A 25,417-nucleotide genomic window follows, 5' to 3' on the forward strand; every position below is an offset into this window, starting at 1 on the left:
AAAATTAACGAAAAATCGTATTTTCTAAAAAAAATGCTCAATCAATTTTGATAACAATTTAGTATGTTATATAGTCCTTTGAATGTTGACCAAAATAGTACATTTACCATAGCTGTAAAACCCAAAACATGGCTGTAAAATCTGTATTGTAACTTTTTGTTAATTTCTTTTCATAAAAAATCTATAAAATTAACGGAAAAATTGAATTTTTTCAAACAGGGTTGGTTAAAATTAGTATCTTATAAAAGTGTGTATGATAGTGGCGTATTGCTAATAATAGTGTAAATAGTGCAACCTCTCTTTGCTGTAAAATTACGGTTCAAAAGTGAATGTGACTTTTGTGATTTTCCCTATAAAACATCATACTCCCACGGATAAAGGTTGTTGCCAGTAGATGTCTCATTTATGTGAACCAGATGTAATATTGACTTTGCATAGGGAGACATCTCATTTACGTAAACTAGATTTAGCACTTACTCATGATACTTGAAGTATACATCCCACTTACGTAAACCAGATGTAGCATTGAATTTGGAAAATAGTGGACTAATGTGCTAGCTCCGCTCAATTTTGAAATCAGAAAACTGCATTGTACCAACTATAGTGGTTTGTATTCATTGATTGTACCATAATCTATGATTGTACGCCTAGTTCTATTTTACACCTAAACAACGTTGAGGTTGGGGTTGAAAGGTTGAATAATGAATAGGCTTGAACGTTGATGGTTTTTCAGGTTAGGTAGATGGAATAGCGCCGATCACGCACCTGGCGGAGAGTTGTACAACTAAAACCTCATAGTTCCAACAAACACCGCTAGGTATAACAGTACAGTGTACTACAGCGTCAGACTTACTGTGGGAACAATTTATGAATAATTTGCGGTGTAAATATTATCGCAATACAATTTTGTTTCACTATCGTAAGATAGGAAAGATGTAGTAAAGTTTGATACCTAGCTTCATGAGGAAAAACCCCTTTTTGGGGCTGTGAATTAAATACAGGCGAAAAGGTTCTCGCTAGTAGTAGAATGTTTGTGTTTGTACAAATATACATATCCTATGGGGTGTGTGGGAAGTGTCATGAATCTTATTTCAAACTCGTTATTGACAGTTAGTGTGCAGAATCGCGCTAACTTCTATTTTTGAAGCCTTAATAAGGCTAATCTGAGCCAACATGCAGTATTTCCTTACGCAGGACTATGACTATTATAAATCGGGGTTTTTAGAGCATGAGCGGGATTTTCGGCCTTAGCATTAAATTTTATCCCTTGGTTTGTAAATAAATTTTTCTCTTGTACTTTGTTAAACAGATGTTATTATCACATGTTATATTCAGTATTAATTTTGTAAACAGTTTTTTTTTTTTCAGTAATTCAATACACATTTTTTCACATCACAGTGTTTTTCATTTAATTTCTATCAAATATTTATTTCAAGAAGTTCAATCACAACACCACAAACATGGTCATGACGTCTGTTTTTTATTTACAGTACTATGCTTTATTTTAGCGGACAACTAGGGAACTAACCCCAACAGATAAAATTACTTTAGCAAAATGTAATAGCAATAGCAATGTAACTATTTATACAAAATACGATGCACAATCGTCTAATATTACACTCGGAGTTCAATCAAAAAAATCTTGCGGGATAAAGCGGGATTTTTCTTGATTCAAAAGCGGGATTTCTGGACCTAGTGAGCGGGATTATATTTTTGGTCGTGTGGAAACACTGCCAATGTGGTATCGGGTATCCATGATATCTTCAAATGTTAATTTCATTAGGTATTTAAAAATGTTATGGTTATTTCCTGTCCTCGTCCTCATAAACCCATTACATAATAGAAAATCGTGGTTTAATAAAAATAGCATCAAGTATTTTGATTGAAATTTGGTATATTATAGTACTTCTAACTCTAAGAAATGGGCTAACCTTCAATGCTGCAAACAAAGTTAAAGATTAATTGAAACTTCTGTGATTTCCCCGTAAAATATGATAGTTATTCCCACCACTCCCATTAAGGAGTTTTTTTGTCAAGCTAATGGAGAAAGGATGTTTAAGTTTGTTGTAACAGGTTCTTTTTCATATACCTTATTAAATTAGTGTGTATTAAAATAGAATGCATCTATCATTACCTTTCATGTGAGAATCTAGGCTGGGTGGTGTTAAAATTCTTCTTAAAATTTCTAGCAGGTTTGCAGAACTTATAAGGGAGACAATATATTATCAGTCGTGAGAAACTTACAAAGTGCCAAAAAACCGACTGTTCCTTAACAATAAACATTTTTTGTAAATATTAATTTCCTAACAGTTTCTATCACTAAGTACTAATCCTCTAAGTATCTAGTAAGTACTAAGTAATGAGCTGAGTACCCATCCTCGTACAGGGTTAGTATACAATGCTTATTGTAGTTAAATACTCGTGCTTTGCATTTGCAATGAAAGAGGACACGTTTTGAGAAAATTTGGTTTACTATAATGTACGGTATACTATTGTATATAGAACATCTACCATAGCCATAATGTTCTACCACTTCACCTAAACAATAGAAAGAAGTAAAGTTCTCACACTCAGGTTTTTGTTGCTGCTTGGTTCAAATTAGCTGTTGTCATAAATAATGTATAAAGAACTAATAGTGCTGCACCCTGTTGGTAAACCGTATAACCTTTTAATGATACTGAATATCATAGAAACAAATTGTGTAGTTGAAACAGCTGGCAAAATTATTTAATTCCCTTTAAATGTGAATACTCATAAGGTTAACATGGGAAACTCTAGAGCCGCTGGGGCGGAGCCCGAGAGGATTTTTGAGGTAAGAATATGTCTATATGTTAATCGGGAATGTGAGCTATCATCATACCAAATTTCAAAACAATCCGACCAGTAGTTAATGCGTGATTGAACTTCAAACAAACAAACACACAAACTTTCACATTTATAATATTAGTATGATTTATTAATAGTAATTACCATAGTACATTTTCCTTTGTTTCCACTAACAATAATAATAACAACGATAATAATAAATCTTTATTTTTCTTAAAAATACAGAGGTATCATTGACAAAGTCATAAGATGCAGTGCAACTGCCAGGTCATACAAGTATCAAGACATGTCCATTCGTTATTTTGTTGTTTTCATTTACTAAATTCTCTATACACTCATCTGTTTTCTAAATGTATTTTTCCTCCTGTTGACCTATCATTTTGTGCATTGAAATGCATGTGTTTTATTCATATAATTGATTTATTTATCTGCCTAGTAGATGTCGTATGGTTCTATGAAGAGACGTTACATTCTACAGGTTCGTCCAAAATGATTTCAATATCAAAGCATTCCTTGAATGTGAGTAGAAATCACAGGTCGGATTATCGAATGTGAAAACTCCTTGTCCGACCACTTATATAGTTGAGACTCCAACGTCCAACGTCATTACCATCCTGCTAACACGTACTGGGGTTATGGCTTTCCATCTCACTATTAACCAATTTGTTAAATTGTCTTGGTAATTCTAAAACAGTCGGTGACAATTCGAATTTTACAAGGAAATTAAATATTGTTTACCTGAGAGGATTGTAGTACGAACTGTTAGTTTGTAAAAATGTGTAATTTTTTTGATTGTAAAAACCTTTGTGATATGATGGTTGCATTTTGGTTGTGTTTTATATACTTTTAAATTTGGTACTATTAAACTACTACTAAAGTACTATAAAACGTTAACTATATTTCGATACGCAGTACATATTATCTATGATATTAGCATACAATACTAAAGAACTCTTAGAACAATTAAAGAATAATAAAGAAGAGTCGTATACCTTCATTTTAATTTGTTTTATTAAATTCTTTAATCACTGTTGATCACATAGCATATTCTACTTGGTGAAAAAATAATGACCAGTGGAATACATATTTTATAAACAAAACATCAAATACGTATCCGTTGTCAAACAGCTTACTACCAATCAAATAATCTTATTTAACACCTTGTACTATTTCCTATAAAAAATTAATCGTGAAATTGTTATAAATATTTTAAAATTAGAGATAAACAAAAACAAGATACTCAAATATATCTTATTTTAAAAATATTTAAAGGAAAAGACATATACGTAATCATTACATGTTATTCCAAAACACACAATTCACATTAAAACAACAGTATGGCACGATTAATCTGAATATGATCATATTATACACTAAAAACTTAAACGAAATAGTGGAAATGCAAAAATCATTAAATATCTTCTTGTATACACAAAAACATTCATGGAAAATAAAATTTTATACAAAATTAATTAACTATTTTTATGTTGTTGGTATTAAAAATTAAGTCTGTGAAAACATTAACATACATACGTATTACATACATGCATACATTAACATTAAATACATTTTATACAAATCCCTAAATATGTATAAAATGTATTCGTATAGATATAAAGCACGTAGATGCATCAAAGTTGCACCACTTCACTCTAATGATCAGCTTTCAACAACAGCCACAGACACTGTGTTGTGGGTTGCGATCATATCGTCAGATGTCACTTCAGAATCACTGACAGTTAATTGATCAAATTATCGTAGTGAGACGGTTTCTATACATGATTTACTTTCAAGAACAATCACTTATTTGATTCTGTGTACCGGCAATTATTTGATAATTTGTATATTTAAACTAGTTATATAAACGTTAGTATAAAACCTCGGCTGGATCCGTTAGGAACAGGTAGTGGTTTCCATGGGTAACTTTACTACAATACTGTAGAGTGAGACTATGAAAAGATGTTAGTTATGTCAACAGGAATGTATTAAATTACGTATGGCTTAATATGTCAGAAGCATAGCTGGTGACATGTTCATAATATTGTTAACGACATGCCATTTGGTACTGATCTTTTGGTGACATTTTATTTGGTGTTTATCTGTACTTATGTCTGGTATTCATGAGAAAGAATACAATTTTTTATCCTAAATATCTTCTTGATATGGCTACCAGTTTCATTTACATATCTAAATATCATATTTTAATTGTCCGGAAGTCCTTAGTACCTACTCACACAGCCGCCATTTTTGTTGTTGTTAAAAATACGAAATTGAAACTTTTCACAAACATTTATGACAACTAGACAAGGCTACAAAAGAACTATGAAAATTTTCCGAATTCATCAAACAAAATGGCGGCCATTTACAATTTTGTTATTTGGAAGATTGTCATATTTTTGTGGCTTAGTCTAATTGTCATAAATGTTTGTGCAAAGTTTCAATTTCGTATGTTTAACCACTCTTTAGAAAACAATTAATAAGTGAATGAAACCAAATTGTGGTTGTGTGTTAACTAAGGAGTTCCGGACAGTTTGAAAATGATATTTAGATATGATTCTTACCCAGGAACAATGTCCTAAAATACTGGCAGAGAGATCCGGGACACCCTGTATACTTCAATCAAACGGTATCTAATATATTCATTAAGCGATTAATTGAGTTTTAAACTAAGTTTCTGCAATTGTATTTGTATTCCATCCAAGTTAAGTTAGAAAATGTAGAGACAAAAGCCACTGCAAGACGGGACAAAAGTTTCGAAGTTATAAGAAATTCATGAGATCTGGTGTTTTTAAGGAGCTAAACCGACGGAACTTAAAATATTTACTCGCTCAATTTGTCTTTTAATTGAGTCTACTCCAACATCATTTAAACAGTTATATAAATTGTAATTTCTCTGTTTCACAATCATATTTTTAAGGGATATTTATCATGGTTATTTATATATAATAATAATTTATGTTGTTATGTTTTAAGGTGGATTTTCTTGTTCATCATAGCAAATTAGCAGTTTAAGTCGACATTTAAAATTGAATTGTGTCTACAAACTCATACAAGATATTCGTTAAATATTTGAATAACTAGTAAACACCCTTTGCAATGTATATAAAAAGACGTTAAAGTGGTCTTCATCTGTTCTGTATGGGTAGTTTGTATAAAATTAAAAGACAGCTTGTTTAATAAGTTTCGTTTATTAGTGTGGAAAATAAAGTGCACACATTTTATGAATGTTCCGTTTCTGCTAAACTTCAACAGCCTTTTGTTTTTTCGGAACACTTGGGTTATATTAAGCTTGTCAAGAAAGGTAAAAGGTTAAGTGTCCGTGAAAGAGAATGTTTTGTCTTCTTTGTCTTGGTCTTAGTCGCCTATTGTGGCTTTGTTTCATAATTTCCTGTTAAGATTTTTTTATTATGTATTTTACTTAAGTTGGTTTTTGGGTTTAGTTAAAAAGTCGCGTCAGGTAAAAATAACCACATAATCACATTTTAATCTCAGTACCAAAAATAAAAGTTCAAAACTCAAACCCTGATTTGACACTAGATAATTTCCCAACATTCGAAAATAGCTAAAGCAGTACGAAATGGGATGAATGTTTATGTATTATACAAAATTATAGGACCAATCTACATACAATCTGCGTATACACGATTGCTATAGGCTTATCCCGTTTCTATGTCAGTCTAAGGCTCTGCACCGGGGCTTATAAAGACTTGCGATTGGACATTAATAGGTATATATTGATTGATATTTATGACAGGTTTATGGCAGTAGATAGAATAGTATACAAATAAGACGTTCGATTGAGTTTCTGTAAGCAATTATCAGTTTTAAAATAATTTTAAATTATTCTTATCAGCGTTTCGAGTATGTTGCATAGCATGGGTAAAAAGGTACTAGCGCTGATTTAGGAATTGTGCGAATAGAATTTTCATCATTTTGTCAAATCAGAATATGTGTTGGTAAAGTTTGAGTGTGCTTATATAGTGTAAATGTTTTTATTTATATTTTTAGGATATATTTTACAATTTGTGCTTTAATTTTTTTTGTAATGCTACCAGAGAACAAGTAATTATTTACGATAGAGTAATTGCTCTTTAGCTAAATTATTTTTTATCAACAATAAATATATAGTACACTATATACGCACAAAAGCAATATTCTGTAGCTGATGTAATGATACATTTTCTTTTAGTATCTTTAATCTGAGTTATTTGTATTTACAAAACTATTCTTCTAAAAGCAAACAATTATCAACCCTCGTACTACTATACTATTCTACTAGTAATTGAATTAATAAAAATCACGGCGCATAGCAATGTACTTTGATATTAATTATATTATTCATTCACTATACATACAAGGCCCCACTAGAGGTGGCTGACAAACATTAATTTGACAGTTGGAATCAGCTGTTGACCTAATCAGCTGAACAATATTCTAACTCCCTTTGTTAGTGGCGTCACAAATAATCAGATACAACAAACAGAGGTGTGGGGCCTTGTGTAGTACTAGTGTAGGTGAATTTAACTTTATCAGAAAATACATATTGATTTTGTTGTGGTATACAATATACAAGTTACAGGGTGAATACAGGATTTCATTTTACATAAACTTTCTTTAGTCTTGTACAGTGTTTAGTGTTCTTATTAATAATACCTAATAATAATCATACCTTTTATTAATTTACCATAATGGGAAATTATCCTGAACTATATCTAATGGTGTATTGTGTCTGACTAGCTCAAGGAAACTACGATTCAGGAAAAGATGTCTCTTTTGAGACATAATAACAATCTAGAATGTTTATCTACCTGTATGTGTTAATTTATGTCGATTCAAAACTAAAACCCATTCTAAGCTCATTTCAAGACGCTATTCCGTTGCAAACTTTGTTCATACTATGCTGCAATGATTAGGAAGACCTGTAATAATTTGATCAAATGAAGCTATGAAACAATTAAGTGTAGATTAGCTGGAACCGTATTTCGGCAGGAACCATATGATGGAACGTGTGATTATTCCTTTCTACATCCAATAACGTATATTTTCTCGGTGTGAAAGTGATTGAATAGCGCCCTCTTTGGATAAAGTGCATTCCACTATTCCACCAATCATATAAGACCAATGCCACCTACCTATGACGTCGAGTTTGATATCAGAACTTATATGTTGACCAATTCGCAACTTTAATTCAATAATAAATTGTTTACCACACTATGATGCTTTTAGCTGTTTTACGTACGTTAATTGTTGGCTGAAAGTTATGTTTTGCTGGCCATGCCAGCTGTCATCGTCATTTGGGGACCGAGTAGGTTTTGCATCCCTAGGGCCGCAAAATCAGCTGCTCGCTTACTTTCTTAAAACATGAATGCATATTTAATACACAATCATTATCCATAGCATTGCAATAGAATTTTTTTATTGTCGCCGCTGCCTAGCAACTATTTATTATTAGTTTTGCTGATTCCTCAAATTATTTCTTCACATAACCTTAAAGTTGTATTTGTGTTGACTATCACTGTGCCTTATTATTGTGGTGAATAGGGTATAGTGTGGTGAAAAATAGCGTTCGTACCACGGACCGAAATAGTTTTGCAGCTCTCGATCGTTTTAAGTTCTCGACTTCGTCTCAAATTGCATATACTTAAACTCACAACTAACAAAAGACTAAGTTATTATAAAATTGGCTTCATCAAACTGATTTCCCTTCAAATTTTTGCCTTGCCAATTTAAACTTAATTTAGTCAGAAAAATTTACCAGATGTTGGAGACATCTAATTGTACAGTTCACTTAAAAACTAATTGATAAGTTGTCTTTTATTAGTCTATTTTACTTCCTGGACCCAAGTCCTATATACTGAAAAGAAACGGTAACAACTGAACCAAGAAGTTCCTTGGCTCTTTACCTTGAAACTTTTGACTTTCGGTTAGGTCTTAATGGCAATATCAAACTTTTCCTTCAACTTTGGTGTAAAGAACACTATGACGACCCACACTTTAATAAGGTCGTCATCGCTCTGTATATTCTGGTCTTCAATACATGAAAAAACTATAATGTACTCTCTTAAAGTAAACCATACAAATTAATTAACTTAAAAAAACATGTTGAACAATGTACGTTCAATCTTATAAACTTGTTTTTTATTTATATTTATAACCAACGAGAAGAGCTGTAGTAAATACAGGAAATATTTATAGAGAATCGTTGATTACCAAGCAATAACTATTATGTCTCTTATGTTTTTTCATTGAACTAATCAAACCCTACTTTATTTATCTTACTGATAAATAAGGAGAATTAGTTTTTTTTTTCTTCACGAAACCAGTTTAAATATACGTAATGAGTTAATTTTTCATTTGAAACGTCCTATCTAGTTTATCTAGTTAAATATTAATTTATTTTAAAGATTTTATTTAAAAAGTAAAACGTTAAAAATAATTCATTTTTACATTTTTTTCCGTAAAGAGAACACATAAATATAAAATTGGTTACCCTGACATTATTCCACCCCCTTGCATTAAACATGTTAGGTAAATCTAAGGAACACCGTCAGTGTTTGACTTAATGTTATTCTCTGCAAAATTCATAAATTTATTCTTTTATTTTTCATTTCGACAAAATATAAAATCGTTTGTGGATGACCTGAAAGTGGAACCATTAGAAGGGCTCAACTAAGCTCAGGTCGCCATATAGGTTAACAACACGACCCTCTGATCACCTTTTAATGGACCGTTAAAAAACTTTCAGCCACCGTAATTCTCTCTCAGCTGATTTCATAAATATTAATTTTCATCAGAGTGGTTTTCAAGAGTCAACTATATCTTTTACCCTTTTAGGGTCTTTTGAAATACACTGGGAACAATTCAACTTAGTAAAATGATTTTAAAATACAGTACTTCATTTTGATGATAAACTAGTGTTTGGCGTTAGATTATAGATAAAATGGACATTTATATATACTATTTGAAATTTAAAGTAAAACAAAAACCTATAAAACATTAATACTCGATGCAACAGGTAAACCATATCTACAATTGTCATTCAAACGATTATTGATACGACTGTTTTATATTATGATCTAAAAAAAACAGATCTCCTTTTTGCAAAAGTTAATGGTTTTTAAGGTGTTAATAGATTTTTTATGTTAAATGTTTTTTTTAATATATTTTTAATCACCTAAGAATTTTAAACCAACAATGTCCGAGTATTTGAACCATTTTTTATTCAGAGATCTGCAAAACACCTGTTAGGCTCTCATTTTTAAACACATTTTATTTAAAGAAAATAATAAATACTTGTTTATATTTAAAAGTATTTGAGTGAATGGTTTTACACCGGGAACAAGTTTAGATCGAGCAAAGGGTGTTGTACAGCTGAAGCGACTCACTCCACAGGCGATGAAAAATTCATCAAGTTTCCCCTTCAAGTTTTCATAACTCCGCCTAATGTCACCCTCTGAGTGCGAGAGGAAATTAAAACCTTTTGTTCGCAAACATAGCTGTTTAGTGGGGACAATATTAACTTTTAATTTCTTTCTAAAGACCTTACCAGATTGCAAAACTCACTTGAACACAACGAATCGTGAAATTGCTGAGATAAAAGTGTTCTTTTAATTTTTCAGCACGATGTTAATGGGTTATGTGAGTTGAGCTAAGCATTAACCATACAAAACATTTACATGAACTGGAACCATACAAAACATTTACATGAACTGTTTATGACAAAGTTGTAACTAACTTAATTATACCGTGTCCTTAATCTATTTTCAACTATAAAGCAAACAAGGAGGAAAGGGTGGTTTATAGTATGATGATTGTAGGCAATAAAGTATGGAATTTACAGTATGGTGATGACAGGCAAAAGGGGAGTGGAGTTTACAGTATGACGATGACAGGAAAAGAGGGGCGGAGTTTACAGTATGATGATGACATGCAAAGAGGAGTGGAGTTTACAGTATGATGATGACATGCAAAGAGGGGTGGAGTTTACAGTATGATGATGACAGGCAAAGAGGGGTGGAGTTTACAGTATGATGATGACAGGCAAAGAGGGGCGGAGTTTACAGTATGATGATGACATGCAAAGAGGGGCGGAGTTTACAGATGATGATGACAGGCAAAGAGGGGTGGAGTTTACAGTATGATGATGACATGCAAAGAGGGGTGGAGTTTACAGTATGATGATGACAGGCAAAGAGGGGTGGAGTTTACAGTATGATGATGACAGGCAAAGAGGGGCGGAGTTTACAGTATGATGATGACATGCAAAGAGGGGCGGAGTTTACAGTATGATGATGACATGCAAAGAGGGCGGAGTTTACAGTATGATGATGACAGGCAAAGAGGGGCGGAGTTTACAGTATGATGATGACAGGCAAAGAGGGGTGGAGTTTACAGTATGATGATGATATGCAAAAAGGGGCGGAGTTTACAGTATGATGATGACAGGCAAAGAGGGTGGAGTTTCAGTATGATGATGACAGGTAAAGAGGGGTAGAGTTTACAACCCCAACCAAACGTGTCCTGCAAAGTTTTGTGTATAAAGATTTGTCTGTGGGCGCGAAGAAAACTGGAAAACTTAATCATCAAGCGTATTCTCAAGTTTGAATATCTTCCTAAAACTCCAGCGAAGGTTTATGTTTATTAAACGATGTCTTGCTTTTCATATTTTCCCCGGCAGCGACACTTTCACTTCACCTGGCTTTGTTTTAGTTTTTAGTATATATTTTATTTTTCGAATATCACCGCCATACCAATAGATAAATAATAAAATTGAATTTTATAATTACCAAAGGCTCTCTTGAGATTTGGGTTGGATAATATTATTTATTTCAACAATTAGCATTCTTTATGACATTCTTAATAACATTCTTTATGACTTCGAACCTTGGGTAGAAATATCTTAATGTACAAATTTTATACATAATATTTTATGTGAAACGTCATTTTCTTACTCAACAGATGTCGTTTTGGGAGCAGAGTTAATGGTGGTTTACATTTTAAAATAAACAAATTAAAAATTAAACTAACAAAACCTTACCCTGGATCATAGTTAGTTGGAGGATGTATTCTCCACCAAAGGAATTTTATTTTGTTACTATTGGGAGCATTATCCTCTAAAACGCAAGTATTCATTTCATCAGGTTGTTTCGTACAACCTTTTGTACAATGCCCTTTAATTAGAAAGCGTATTAAGCAAAGCAGCCGAAGGAATTTCTAATTACTTAATATTTATCTTGACTGGCGTTAATTTCCTTCTTGAATACAACTCTGCAAACAAACAACTGGAATTTTACAGCGGAGCAATTCTTGTTTCTCATTTAATTTACCAAAGGTACACAGTTGATAAGCTTATGGAATTTACGTGTATTTTACAAATGTAACGTTTGTATCTAATTTGATTTCAAGTGATAAAACTATGATGAGCTAAATTACAATCACAATGCAATGATATATCATAAATTAAGATAGAAATGGTTAAAAAACCTGTTTTGCAAAATTTATTTTTTGTTTGCTAATTGTGATGTTAAATGTCTACAATAATCCCTCCAATACTATAAACATGTGATCACAAAAATCATCTTCAAACAATGGATATTTTTAAATTGTCATCAGCTGATCAATAAAGATAACAAATCTATAAGGAAGTATGTGTATCTATGATTGAATCACCTATTAGCTTATACTGTAAGAGGAACTTCCCGTAGAGAATAGCCACAGAGTCGATGTCCTCACCGGCTTCTTTGTATAGGAATCCCACTAGTCAAGCTTGTCTTTTTCATATTGTACTTGTTCGGAATAACGATTTCCTCGCAGGATTCTTCCTGCACTTCTGTGGAACTGTACAACGTATTGTGGCTACTGAGTCGTCTGACTTTCCTGAGCCAAGAATTTCTATTTCGTCTAACATATGCGGTGCGGGTCTAAAGTAGTATTTTTACTCCCTAAACGCTTTTCTAGCCCCTAAGGTGTAAAAATCAGCTGTTGGTCAACTCAGTTGTAAATTTCGATTATATACATGATTTCATGTATCAAATGTATCGATTGTTTAATCGGTTGTTAATTGTTGCCTTATTGTAAATAGTTACATATCGATAGTATATCGTACACTAACACAATCGTAATAGACGAAAAAGATTGAATCACTTACTAAACAGCTGTTTGTTTCCATAAGCAAATTAAATTGAAAACAAGTTGGAAGTAGTTTTGAGAGGTTATTTAAAACAGAATATTTCTGTTTTGTAAGATATTTTGTTTAATTAGTGGTGCAATATGACGAAAAATATAGTTCAACACACGGGCAAAAGTGTCTTTTCAATCCTCGCTCACTTTTGTGACCACGGGTCGAAAAGAGTCACTTTAGGCCCTAGTGATGAAATATACTATTAAACTGTTGTGGATTTTTATTTAACGTACATTAAAGAGAAACCTGTTGAAAAACCTAACTTAATTTTGGTTGACGTCAAAAACAATTAAACTTTTACCCCGTTAACAATACTGTGTTCAACTTTTTGTCTCTCTTGATATTTAAATTTCAATGTTTTACTTATATTTTTATCTTCTGTACTGGAATGAGCAAATTCAAACATTTTTGATTATATTGGCATTTTAGGAAATTCAGCGATGGAGGCAAATCTTGGGTAAATCTTTCCAGAAATAGTGCGATACCTCAAGGGAAATCCTGAGAGATAGGAAGACCATGAATTAAGAATAAGCTTCCCTGGGCTGCCATACCCAAGTAAAATATACGGACGATCTATCGAAATAATCTAATCGAAACCTTTTCATAGTAAACTTAATTTGGCGTTTATTTTTGTTATCCTAAGTTTACAAGTTTGTATTAAAAATACTACTTACAAAAACTCTTAGTAAAATTATTATACTTACATGATTCCATATTACAATATTAATCCTACTACTTCTATAAATAAAGTATAATTCACGATAGTAATGATCGTTAATAGCCAAAGGTATAACAGAGTTTTGTAGCAATTTTTCTATGTATAAATAAACATGTTTATTTTTTTGTTACAGGTAAATATGTAAAGAGGCGGAAAAGACACAAAAGCATTTGAGTTTTGTTTGGCGTAAGTTTTTAAGCTATCTCAGAAAGTTGATTTAAATTAGTTTGAAGTATGAGCACGATCTTACTTTAGTTTTTAGGGGTTAGTTAAATCAAAGTCGAAGAGAAAACGAATGTCGACTAACTAAACTTGTTCTCCCAATTAAACTATTTTTTATGTCTGGTTAATGTTTGTTACACTGAGTGCTGGTGTCGGAAAAATTGTCTTTATTTTCTTAAAAAAGTTAATTTGAGGATTTGTGCTTTACATTTTTTATAAAAACAGAATAGGAGCTATTGCTTATAATTGGATCATTGTATTTAGTTGAGTATAGAAGTAACTTAAATAGGGCAACAATTATTAACATATTTTTTCACAGTAATATTGATGCTGAATATTCCAGATTCTTCAAAATTTGAAAAAGTATCAGTAGTTCTCTCTTTTACTCTACAACTATTTATTAATGTCGAAACCATTATAAAATATCAAAAAAAGGAATTAGTTCAAAATTAATTTGTATAAACTAAAACTGAAATTGCTCTTAAGTACGTGTTTAATATTTTACAATGTTTATGGTAATGCGTTCTCTTTAAACTGCAATATAATAATATATAAACAGGTTTGATTAAATCAGACCAGATTACATTGTATAGGACAGAACATACCCTATACAGTTGCACTCAGGCGGGTTGTGGGTTGTGGGTGGTATTGATATAACAATCGAAGCTCTGTCTCTAAAGGCTTACACTTCCCATCTGAGGCTTCAATGCTGGTATTGTGGTCGGATTTTGTATTTTAACTTGTGTTCAAAAGAATTGTATTCTTTGTATTGAAGCTCATTTTTTTGTGATGGTAGGTTTGTGTTATTTGAGGTTATTGTTTACTAGTTATTATACAGTATTGGTTTCCGCCAAGATTCGTACAAGAGGTATTAAACGTCCTCAGGTATAACGAACATAAATCGAAACGAGATTGTTAGAAACAACACAAAAAAACACAAATCCAAAATCACAATCGATTTAGGGAAACGGGATTAGGGCGGGAAAATAAAAAAATCACACAATGAGCAGAACAGCAGGCAAAACAAAACAAAATGTTGAATGAAATAATTTGCAGGTCTGTTACCTCAAAGACAATATACTGCATTTAGCACTGCTTTTACCATTTTGCGTACAATATAGTAGTAATAGAACTAATTGATTGCATACGCAGTGGGATAAGAGGGGGGGGGGTGGCAGATGTCCCCCTCAATTTTTAAAAGAAGTTATCGATAAATAAATTCATGTTTATTCATAATAAGTCCTTGCCTTCCGGATAGTTTTCGCTCCTTACTTTTAAAGGACACTTCTAGCCACTGTGTAGAAATTTGGGGTGAAACTTTCTGTTATAACTCTGGTTTTACTCAATTCCCACCCTCTAGATAAAAATTGTACTGATATTTATTGATGCAAATCTGGACGAACAGTGTTTTGGTTTTTGCCTCTGTAGACCCTAAGAGAAATCTACGCTAGGTAAACGCGACTTTGAGTTAACCAATAAATTTCGAGTAATAAAAAATTATAGTTAATTTTCAATATTTACATGCTGGCTAACGTATAGGTGATAGTCAGGTATGCGGCTCCCCCCCCCCTTAGAGTCAGCTGGTACGCGGCTCACTTCAGGGCTTCCTCCCTCAGATCCTGTTACCAGACTCATTATAATACTACAAACTATTTTAAGCTTGAAGTTCGTGTAACTTTTAACATAAAACGATGATCACATGAACAATATTGCTATACCCTGTAACATTAGCTGGTTAATTGTTTGGTAGAATTTGTATGTCAAAAATAGTACCAATGTTAGAAGTCTTGTATTGTAATTACTTGGATTTTATAATATGTATGCTAACTAAGAACACATAACACATCGAAACTGAAGACAAACATTGAAGTATATGTGTTCTTAGTTTGCCTACATTGTAGTCGTATATCAATGTTTGGCCAAAAGGGTTAGACGACATTCCCGTACTCAAGTGTCACCCAACGTAAAACAAACATAACAAAACTTAATAAAATATTATATGCTTAGAATCTTACAACAGGATGAAAATTGTATGTACAGTTAATACTCGTAAAATGAAAGCAAAATGTCCTGCGTTTGTACGTTGTTTTGTAATGTATGGGAAATATAAGAATATAGGTTACTATGTGTCATTTACGTATTAGAGTTCCCAAATCGCCACAAACGCAAGCATCTCCAATCAAAGAGTAAAAATGTAATATTGGTTGTATAGCGTACTTCTTGAATAATCCTATGCAAGCATGATTCCTGAGTTTATAATTTTGCTGAATGTTTTGCTGGCGCAGTGACTATATTGGACTTTGATGCTTGAGGCCAAAGTTTGACTGAGGGGTATACAGTCCAAAACTTTTGCTTATGCAGTTTTCAATCACTGTTAAATACTCTCAACAACTTTTTTAGTCTTCAATTCAATCAATTTCCATTGCAACATCTATAGCTTCAAACTGCACTTGTCAGAATGTCAAGGTTATTTTCATCATTGCTCTCACAAGCTGAATTTCATTAAGATATATTTTGAATTAGGAAACATAAAACGAAACTAAACCACTGATTACTAAACATTATACTCTAGTATAAAAAAAAACCCCTCAACTACCCGATCTTCGGCTATCCGATATTTTGTGTTATCCGACCACCATTCTTGAGTTCTGTCAATTCACGTGTCGCCTCGACTTTTCGATTTTTGTTAGAAATTTTCAAAAAGTTGGAACGGAAAATACAATTTAAGTTACTAGCCTTGTTTAAGCAATGGAAATTTAAATATTACATATAATTTCTCGTCATAAAATTTAAGCTTTTACAATAGTTTTTTATTAGTTTCCTTTTCATCTAATCTTTCCGTTTATCCGTCCTTGCGGTCTGTTTTAGTCAGATGATTAAGATTCTACTAATATGGAAAATATGTTTCAACTAATAACTATAGAAAATTATCAATGTCGTATGAATGATCATTCTTGATTTAGCCGAACTATTTGACCGACACGTCACTTGGTCGTCAAACCTTTTGACCGTCATTTTAAGGAGAGATTTTAAATCTATCAAAATTCAATAGACTCGTATGATCTAGTGAACTTGTATACCCTTTCAAGACATGTATTTCAATGCGGAAGCTATATTGTACTTTCGTGTATATTAACCAACACCAGTTCTTGACACAAGTGCGACAGTTGGTACAACTGCGAGTCACGCTCACGAAAGCTGGTAAACACAGCTGGACCAATGGAAATTACAGGTTATGGTGTTCCTCCATCTTTACACCAGCGACTTTCTTACTGGGAAACAACTAAAGCTGTTACACAACAAATTAAGCCATCTCTCCGAAAGAGACAGTTGTCTGAACAATTGGAGGATTTTCTTAAGGCTTGAAACTATACGCAGCTATTTTTGACCATTGTGTTTCCAGCACTAACTTTCGATGCGGATATTTCACCATTGACAGAATAACAATTTTTTATTGTTAGTACTGTATTATTTATTCTACCTTTGTCTATGATCTCACGTTATTTTGCATCTTACTGAAAGATCTTGTCTGAAAATCGTGGCTAATCTTAAATATTAACGAAGCTACTATCTATTTTGCAGTTGTTTTAGCCAATTTCCCTAATGAGAAGAAGCTATTACCGTAGGAGACACGCAAATAGCTACACCCGGGACCGATTTACTTTTTTTTATGTCGAGAGGTCAAAAACACTTTTCGTTTGAATTTTATCTTATTAGTGTCACAGACTTGCTTCCTAACTATTTTTTTCAATTGCTTCTTTTCTTCTGGCATTTTTCCTTCGTATTTGAAATCAGGCATCATAGTCCCAATTTTCAAGTCAGGAGACCGCAGTGATGTCTCAAACTACCGCCCGGTTGTCCTCCTTCCCATCATCAGCAAAATATTTGAAAGCCTGGTAGGCCTACTTGAAGGACTAAACTTCGAACTGTGGAAACACATAGTCACTCAACAACATGGTTTCAGGAAGAGCAGATCCAGCTCGACCAATCTAATTCTCTTTGAGGACTACATTGTTTCGGCATTTGGGAAGGGACTGCATGTTGACTGCATTTACCTTGATTACTCGAAGGCTTTTGACCGAGTAAGTCATAAACATCTTCTTGGCAAGTTGGAGGCATATGGTGTGACCGGTGCACTTCTCAATTTCATCAAATCTTATCTGACCAATCGCTCCTTGGTGGTAAGGCACTCGTTGGCCTTATCGGATCCGTTTAGTGTCACTTCTGGCGTCCCTCAAGGGTCTCTGCTTGGCCCTTTTTTATTTAACATCTTTATAAATGACATCGTAGATATTCTGGACGTTAGGTTTCTCCTCTTTGCAGATGACCTGAAACTCTTTTGTGAGATTTCCTCAAAGGATGACAACGCTCGCCTTCAGAGAAACCTTGACAATGTTATTCATTGGTGTCGAATCAACTCTATGGACCTAAATGAGAATAAGTGTGTGGTCATGCAGTTCACACGCTCTTCACAGATGAACTGTTTCAATTACCATATTTAGCCAATATTTAGCCAATATTTAGTATGGTCATATATCCATCCACTGCCTTGGGCTTGATATTTGTGTATGGAAGCGTCAATCTTTAAAAGTGCATTTTCAATTTGAGGCTTTAAATCTCTCTTCTCAATAGTTAAGGTAGTAAGGCTTCTAAAATCTGCAATACATTCTTTTTCATTGACTAATTTTCCATTTTGATCCACTGAATATTTTATAAATTTGATTCTCCTAACTAACGTCCATTTTATCGGAAGAGGACAAGACTGAAGAGTATTTTTAAGGTTAGCTCTAATCGATTCACCAACAAATTTAATCATTGTATATGGACATTTGATGCAAGAATTGGCGTGTCTTTTAAAATGTCCAACAACATTCGTTTTACAGAAATTACAAGTCTTATGATTTTGTAATATATGTGATTTTAAAGCCACATTATTATCACAGATTAAATTGCAAACCTTGCACAGTTTCACCTTCATTTGATGAATTACCTTGTAGTGGCGAATCAGGTTACTTTTGGTGGAGAGCAACACGGAGCAGTGTTGACAGGTGGGCCTCATGGTCCAGAATGAAATAACACCCGAATGTCACTTCTATTTATAGAATTTTCGAAAATTTCAAAATTTTTAAAATTTTAAAAATTTAGATTAGAAATTAAGAATTACTTCAACAGGAGGTCACCCACCCAGGACTAGACCAGTAGAGACGAGAAGCCTGACCGTAGGTCGGGAGCACGACCAGGAGCGCGCCATGAGCCGGGAGCGCGCACGAGTTCGCGTACAAACCTCGCACTGTCAAGTTGATGATTTTGAGAATATACATGTGAATGCATGTGGATTTGAAATAGTAATGAAGTTGTACAATGGTATTGAACATTTATATAGGAGTATATTGGCCGAGAGCTGGATTTTTAAAAAAGTGGTCAAAAAAAGCTCACCATGTTATTCTTATGGGGAAAACGTGCCTAAAGTGAGGACTCTTTCTCCTATTGCCTCTACTCTAAATTTACACTTGTAAGGGTCAATAAATATAAGAAATAGCTTTTTTAGCTTAATATCGAATATATTTATGGGGAATAAGTAAGAAATAAGGTTTGACAATTATATAGGGATATTTAGGCAAAGATCAGGATTTTTGGTTTTAGTGGCCAAAAAATGATCCCATGTTATTTCTTATGGGAAAACGTGCCCCAAGTGGGGTAAAACCGGTAGTTCGCCACTACTGGTCTTCAAGGTCTGCAGTCTGTCAAAGAGGTCCGCGACTTGGGTGTTTTCTTCACATACAACCTTCACCCTGGCGCTCACATATCTCGCATCTGCTCCAAGGCCTACTCCGTTCTCGGTTTCATCTTCAGAGCCACCAGAGGACCATTTTCTCTTACCACCATTAAATCTCTCTATATGACTCTCGTCCGCTCAATTCTGGAATTCAACTGGGATTGGTTAATGAACTAGAAAAAGTCCAAAACCGTTTTCTTAGATTGATCGGAGTCAAGATGGGTTTTCGCTACACTGAAGTTGAAATCAACGAGATTCGTCAGCTTCTTGGCCTCCCGCCGTTGCTTCTTCGAAGAGAGTTGATGGACGCAGTATTCCTCTTCAAGCTAGTAAATGGCTCTTTGGACTGTCCTGAGCTGCTGGGAAAGATTGACTTCCACGTCCCTCGTCATTCCAGACATCAACAATTGTTTAAAAGAGATCACTACTCCACCTCTTACATTCAGCACAGTCCGGTACCTCGCTTGATGCGCACAGGGAACAGCATCTGCGGAGACGTCAACTTCTTTGGCCGCAGTGTCTCCTCCTTCAAGTCCGAAACGAGTGCCGTACTCAGAAGAATGCACATGTAGTGAAATATTGTTAAATGTCACTCATCTGTTTCTCCTTCTGTTGTACTGTTGTATGGTCTATTTATTTTGTTGTTGTTGTTAAATAGTCTATTTATATTGTTTTTGTTGTAATTGATCTATATTGTCTTGTTCAAAATGGTTTGTCATGTAGTTTTTGTTGTTAATAGTCTATATTATGATTGTTTTTGTTGTTAAATTTTCTTATTTATTTTGTTTTTCGTGCAACATTCCTGTATAGCTGTCACGTCCTGTAAATCATGATATTTTATTAATCAAAACTGTATTGTTATCGTATTTCATATTTTTATATTTCATATTATTTATTAGTATTTCATATTATTATATTTCATATTATTTATTAGTATTTCATACTTGTTAAAATATTTAATTACTGATCGCACTAACTATAAATCTCAACTCAACTCTCCTGTAAAATGGCGTTTGCCGTGTATGCAATAAATAAATAAATAAACAGAGTTTAATCTTTTGCAGAAATAATAGAGTGCAGCTAAAAATCAGGTAACCGTTCTTCAGTTGTGTGGTGTATCATTCATTGTTTGAGATCATTTTAGACATTAGGCAATATAAATTTAACAGTATATCTTCCTGACTCTTATCTCGTCAAATAACACAGTAGTACTATACCTATCACAACTCAATTCTCTGTATACTAAGAAGTTCACTGTTTCAGTCAGTGGCCTGCAGTTTGATACTTAGGTTCAAAGAAAGAAGTTAACACTTCCAAGAGACCATTGTTGCCCCCCTCGTAATCCTAAATCTCTCTGAATGGTGGAGCTTTGGTGTAAATTAATATTTTAAGGAACAAACCAATATTTAATTTTGTTATACCATAGACAAATTCTATTTGTCTATGATCATACTAAAAGGTTTATAGGATTTTGGCTACTAAAATAATGAAAAATAGATTTATAAATATATCATTGCTAAACCATTTAGCTTTTAGTGATCCAGGAAGCTAGTAAACCATGATATATATCATTTTACTAGTTTATCTTCTTAAAATTTAAGTGTAAAATTACTTTTGTACTGATAATGTCTTATTTACATATTATTTTACACCATTAAGAAACTCTGGAGTGAACAAAGTTAATACCGGTAGTCGGATAATTCAGTATTAGGCAATTTCATGAATGAATTACATAATAAATTAGATATAATCAATTTAAATTACCAATCAAGGACTCTGTTATCGGTATTTTGCTTTAATTTCACGCTAGTAATTAAGTTAATTGACTGTTAAAACAATATACTAGTATCATTTGAAACAAACGTAAATGACTGTTTTAACAGTTTTATAAATACAAAATATAAGTAAGGGTAAAGATTAAAATTTATATGTTTTCATTTTTCATTTATGAGCCTTTGAAACAATTTCATTTTCATCTTGTTCCTATTGTCTATTGAAAGTTTGTTAACCCCCTTTATTTAGGTAATGTGATAGGTGTAGATATGTACTTGTTTTAGCGCATTTCCCATATAGGGAATAAGCTATTACCGTAGGTCTCATGGTAAGACCTAGACCCGGGACCGATTTACTTTTTCGTTTTGAGGTCCCCAGAGGCCAAAAACACCATCCGTTCAAATTCATATGTATATATTTATATATGTGTCCGTTAGCGCGATAACTCGAGCAAAATTGATCCGATTTTGATGAAATTTGGTACAAACGTGTAAACCTACATTTATTCGAACGAGTTCGCGAACCAGCATAATCGGACCATGGGATCAGGGGTTTATGGGGTATTTTATGGGGTAAAAATGGGTTTTTCTCATTTTTGACCCTAAAAACTTTAAATTTCTAAATTTCTCTCTAGACTATTTTGAAGAGCTTAAAAAAACAAATAATTTAGTATATTGAAGTGTTTTTGAATGTTCATTGACTACGGAGAAAATAAAAAAAATTGTAAATTTAAAATTCCCATGTTTTAATCAAATTTGGCAATTTGGTTTATTTCATACTAAGATATCAATATTTCAATTGAAAAAACACACCTCAACATCTTCCTCGTAGCAGCAAACCTTACTACTCACTAAAATTAATGTTATTTGAATAGGAAATAAATCTGAAAATTTATAGGGAATATTTTAGTAGAAATCAAGCCGGGTAAATGGAAATTCGCTTAGTATGCAGGTTTGCTGCAACGGGGGTATTTTGCATATTAACTAATGCAGCATATAGTACCTAGTAAGTAAAATGAATGGACCATATACATTTAACGAGTTGACATTTTGTGACGTCATACCGGGTCCAGGTCGATGGAAGAGGAGAGATGCACAATAGGCTACCTCTTGTCTTTTAAGAGTCCATTTGCCTTCATTATTCCAATTTGCGTAAAACTTCAGGGTTCCATTTATTACCGCACTGTTAACAAAATTTTATATTATAATTATTATTGTTTCTATCAATCTAAAAATAGTATATTACATCACTAGGGCCTAAAGTGACTCTTTTTGACCCGAGGTCAAGTTTTACGATCGAGACAAAGCAGAAGTCGGAAAAGGAGAGAGTGTTAAAAAGTAACTTTTTGCCCGTGTGGTGAACTAAAATATATTTCGTCATATTGCATCATTAATTAACAGACAAAGCTAGAAAACGAAATATTTTTATGTAAAGATAACCTCTCAAAACGACTTCCAGCTTGTTTCAATTCTGCTAAAAGACTACTAAACCTAATCTATCCTGAAGCTACCAATTTTTAATTTATTGCTATCCGAAGGCATCCTTTGATTTTAGAAAAATATGCCTTTTACTTTTAACATGAAATTAAAAAAACATGAAATTTAAAAAAAAAACTTTTAAAAGTGAAATTTAACACAAAAGTATGGAAACATTTAGTTTACATATTCTCAAACGTAGCAAACCATTAACACGTCAGAAAAGACTTAACAATTTACATTTGGATGTGTTGTCTATGTTGTATCTAAAGTATAACATAGTGTATGAATTAATCAAGAGTTGGAGTCTTGCACGTGATGAAATATAAACGTGATTTTGAATCCGTAGAACTTCTTGAGTTCAACTGATTTCGATTCAGGCCCACTTCTGTTTATCGGGGCATTTTATTTTCATTGGCGCTGGTTGTTTTTCTACCGCTCAGTTGAATATCGCGTCAGATTGCTGAGTAACTCAGCGAGGTATTTCGTCAGCACGACAGGTCATTGGCCTCGGTTCGTGCTGATACCATTGTCACAATGTCATTCAGCACATCAGCGCCAAGCTCGTACAGTGCGACGATCTCGCTAGTCCATTCATTGGGTAATGTACATTTTAAACGTATTTTTAGGTTTGTAAACCTGTTTCTGTTGTAATTAGGGTCATTTCCGTAGCAGTCCCGACACTTGTCGTCCCCAACCTTCTAAAGCCTTTGGTAGTGACAAAGTTTCATTCGTTTGAAACAGGGGTTTTAATCTAGGGAGGCAAAGCTTCTGAAACTAAGATTAAAATTGTTCAAATGAAATAAAATTAAGCTTAGTAAAAGACCTACAATAATGTTAAAAAGATGCAATATATCTTAATTATTATTTCCTCTAATTAAGGGTTCAGTACTAATTCCTGTCACTCACGCCGGCTTTTTACTCAACTAAAATTGTAGAACAACTTTCTGTGAACGTTTGAATTTTTCATCTAACAAAAATAGGCCTTTATCGAAGTATCGAGAGCTAAGATAAAAATATAATTTTGACAATAGCACACTCAGTAATAGCTTTTTAACTACGTCCTAGTAGAATTTAAAAAAAATTGACGCAGATTCGTATGAAAGTAAAAATGATGTCTACACTAGTTTCGAAATTATAACGCTATTATTGAAGTTTGTTAGTTGGCGATTCCCACCAAACGAAAGAAGTTACCGAAGTAACCGAAGTTTCAGTCTAACTCTGTAAGAGCTATGATTCAAGTTTCTGGACTTCTCTTGTTCGTATTGCTTAAAGTCAATTGGGCAGCTAACGGTTGCCTAGTTAGCATTATTAACATAGTGTTCTGTATATGCTAAACTAATAAAATTTCTAGTTTTTTTTATATTACAACGAGATACATTTTTGTCGCATCTTTTTTACAATACAATATTAGGAACTGTGTCAATAACTTATTTTTACTTCATATAGGCAATTTCTTTTTACTTAATGAAATAGGCAGTTTATGTACACAGTTTAATAATTACTGATTTTTTTTTACATCTAAACGTTTTCTTATCGCAATACCAAACAAGGTAAGTTGTTTTTCACTTAATGTGTTACACTTTACAGCTGTTCTTATCAAATAATCTACCTGTCTTGCACAATCTTCACAGAGTCATTTTGGCTGGTCTACGATGTAAAACTGTAACAAAAATATTACGCTAGTCTAGGCATTGCACAGACAAAACAAAAATGTTGTGATTGTAAAATTATTGTCAGGGTAGCCGGGTGGTTTTAGGTCGCTGGTTCGACTCCAAGCGAAGTCCGTTACCCAGATGTAATTTTTCATTGGCCTGTTGTAATGATGCTGTTTAACAAAATGTCGACATTACATAGTAACAAGAGTAGGGTTTTATACAGTTCTCTACACACAATAAAACGTAAAAAATTCTAATAGCGTAAATAACATTTAATAAAAATGAAATTAATTTAAATAAAATCTAAGAACGAGTTTTAGCTTCATCAGCATTATTGTATCAAGCAGTTAATAAAAACCTACTCAAGGCACTTAAGTAGAGCACTCCAGAATGCAAGGGAAAATTGAAAATAGAAATACTGGTAAATAGAAATAGAAATAAAATAGAAATAAAATAGAAAATAGAAAGTAAGTATAAATAGAAAGTAAAATAGAAATACATACCCTTATAATGTATTCTGTATTTTAAAAGCTATAAAATAGTGATTACCTACGTTTGAAAATAACACTAATATGTTTTAACAATCGATTAACTTAATTATTAGTGTCATATAAAAGCAAAATACCGATAACTAAGTCCTTTGATTGGTAATTCAATTAATATGATAAAGTTCCCTGTTTTATTTAATCATGATATTGTGTAATACTGATTTATCGGTTTATTAACTTTTTTAGTAGGCTACACATGTATAAATGCACTGTTTTAAAGGCTACATTCGACGTGGAATCA

At 32.9% G+C, this 25,417-nt stretch overlaps 1 protein-coding gene across 2 annotated transcripts in view; it reads left to right on the forward strand.

Moving 5' to 3' along the window:
* The window catches only part of LOC128993230 (uncharacterized), a 119,207-nt gene that overhangs the window by 83,929 nt on the left and 9,861 nt on the right, over nt 1-25,417 (forward strand). The window contains exon 1 of one of the 2 annotated variants that reach the window (XM_054416997.1): nt 23,520-23,571. The exons of the other annotated variant lie outside the window; for it this stretch is intronic. The gene's annotated coding sequence lies outside the window, so the exon portion shown is untranslated. Of the gene's footprint in view, nt 1-23,519; nt 23,572-25,417 lie in introns of those variants that run through there. 2 annotated transcript variants of the gene reach the window in all.

The sequence above is a fragment of the Macrosteles quadrilineatus genome, unplaced genomic scaffold, assembly GCF_028750875.1.
Source record: "Macrosteles quadrilineatus isolate MER2022 unplaced genomic scaffold, UCM_ALF_1.0 Scaffold_4__1_contigs__length_99947679, whole genome shotgun sequence".
NCBI classification, from domain to species: domain Eukaryota; kingdom Metazoa; phylum Arthropoda; class Insecta; order Hemiptera; family Cicadellidae; genus Macrosteles; species Macrosteles quadrilineatus.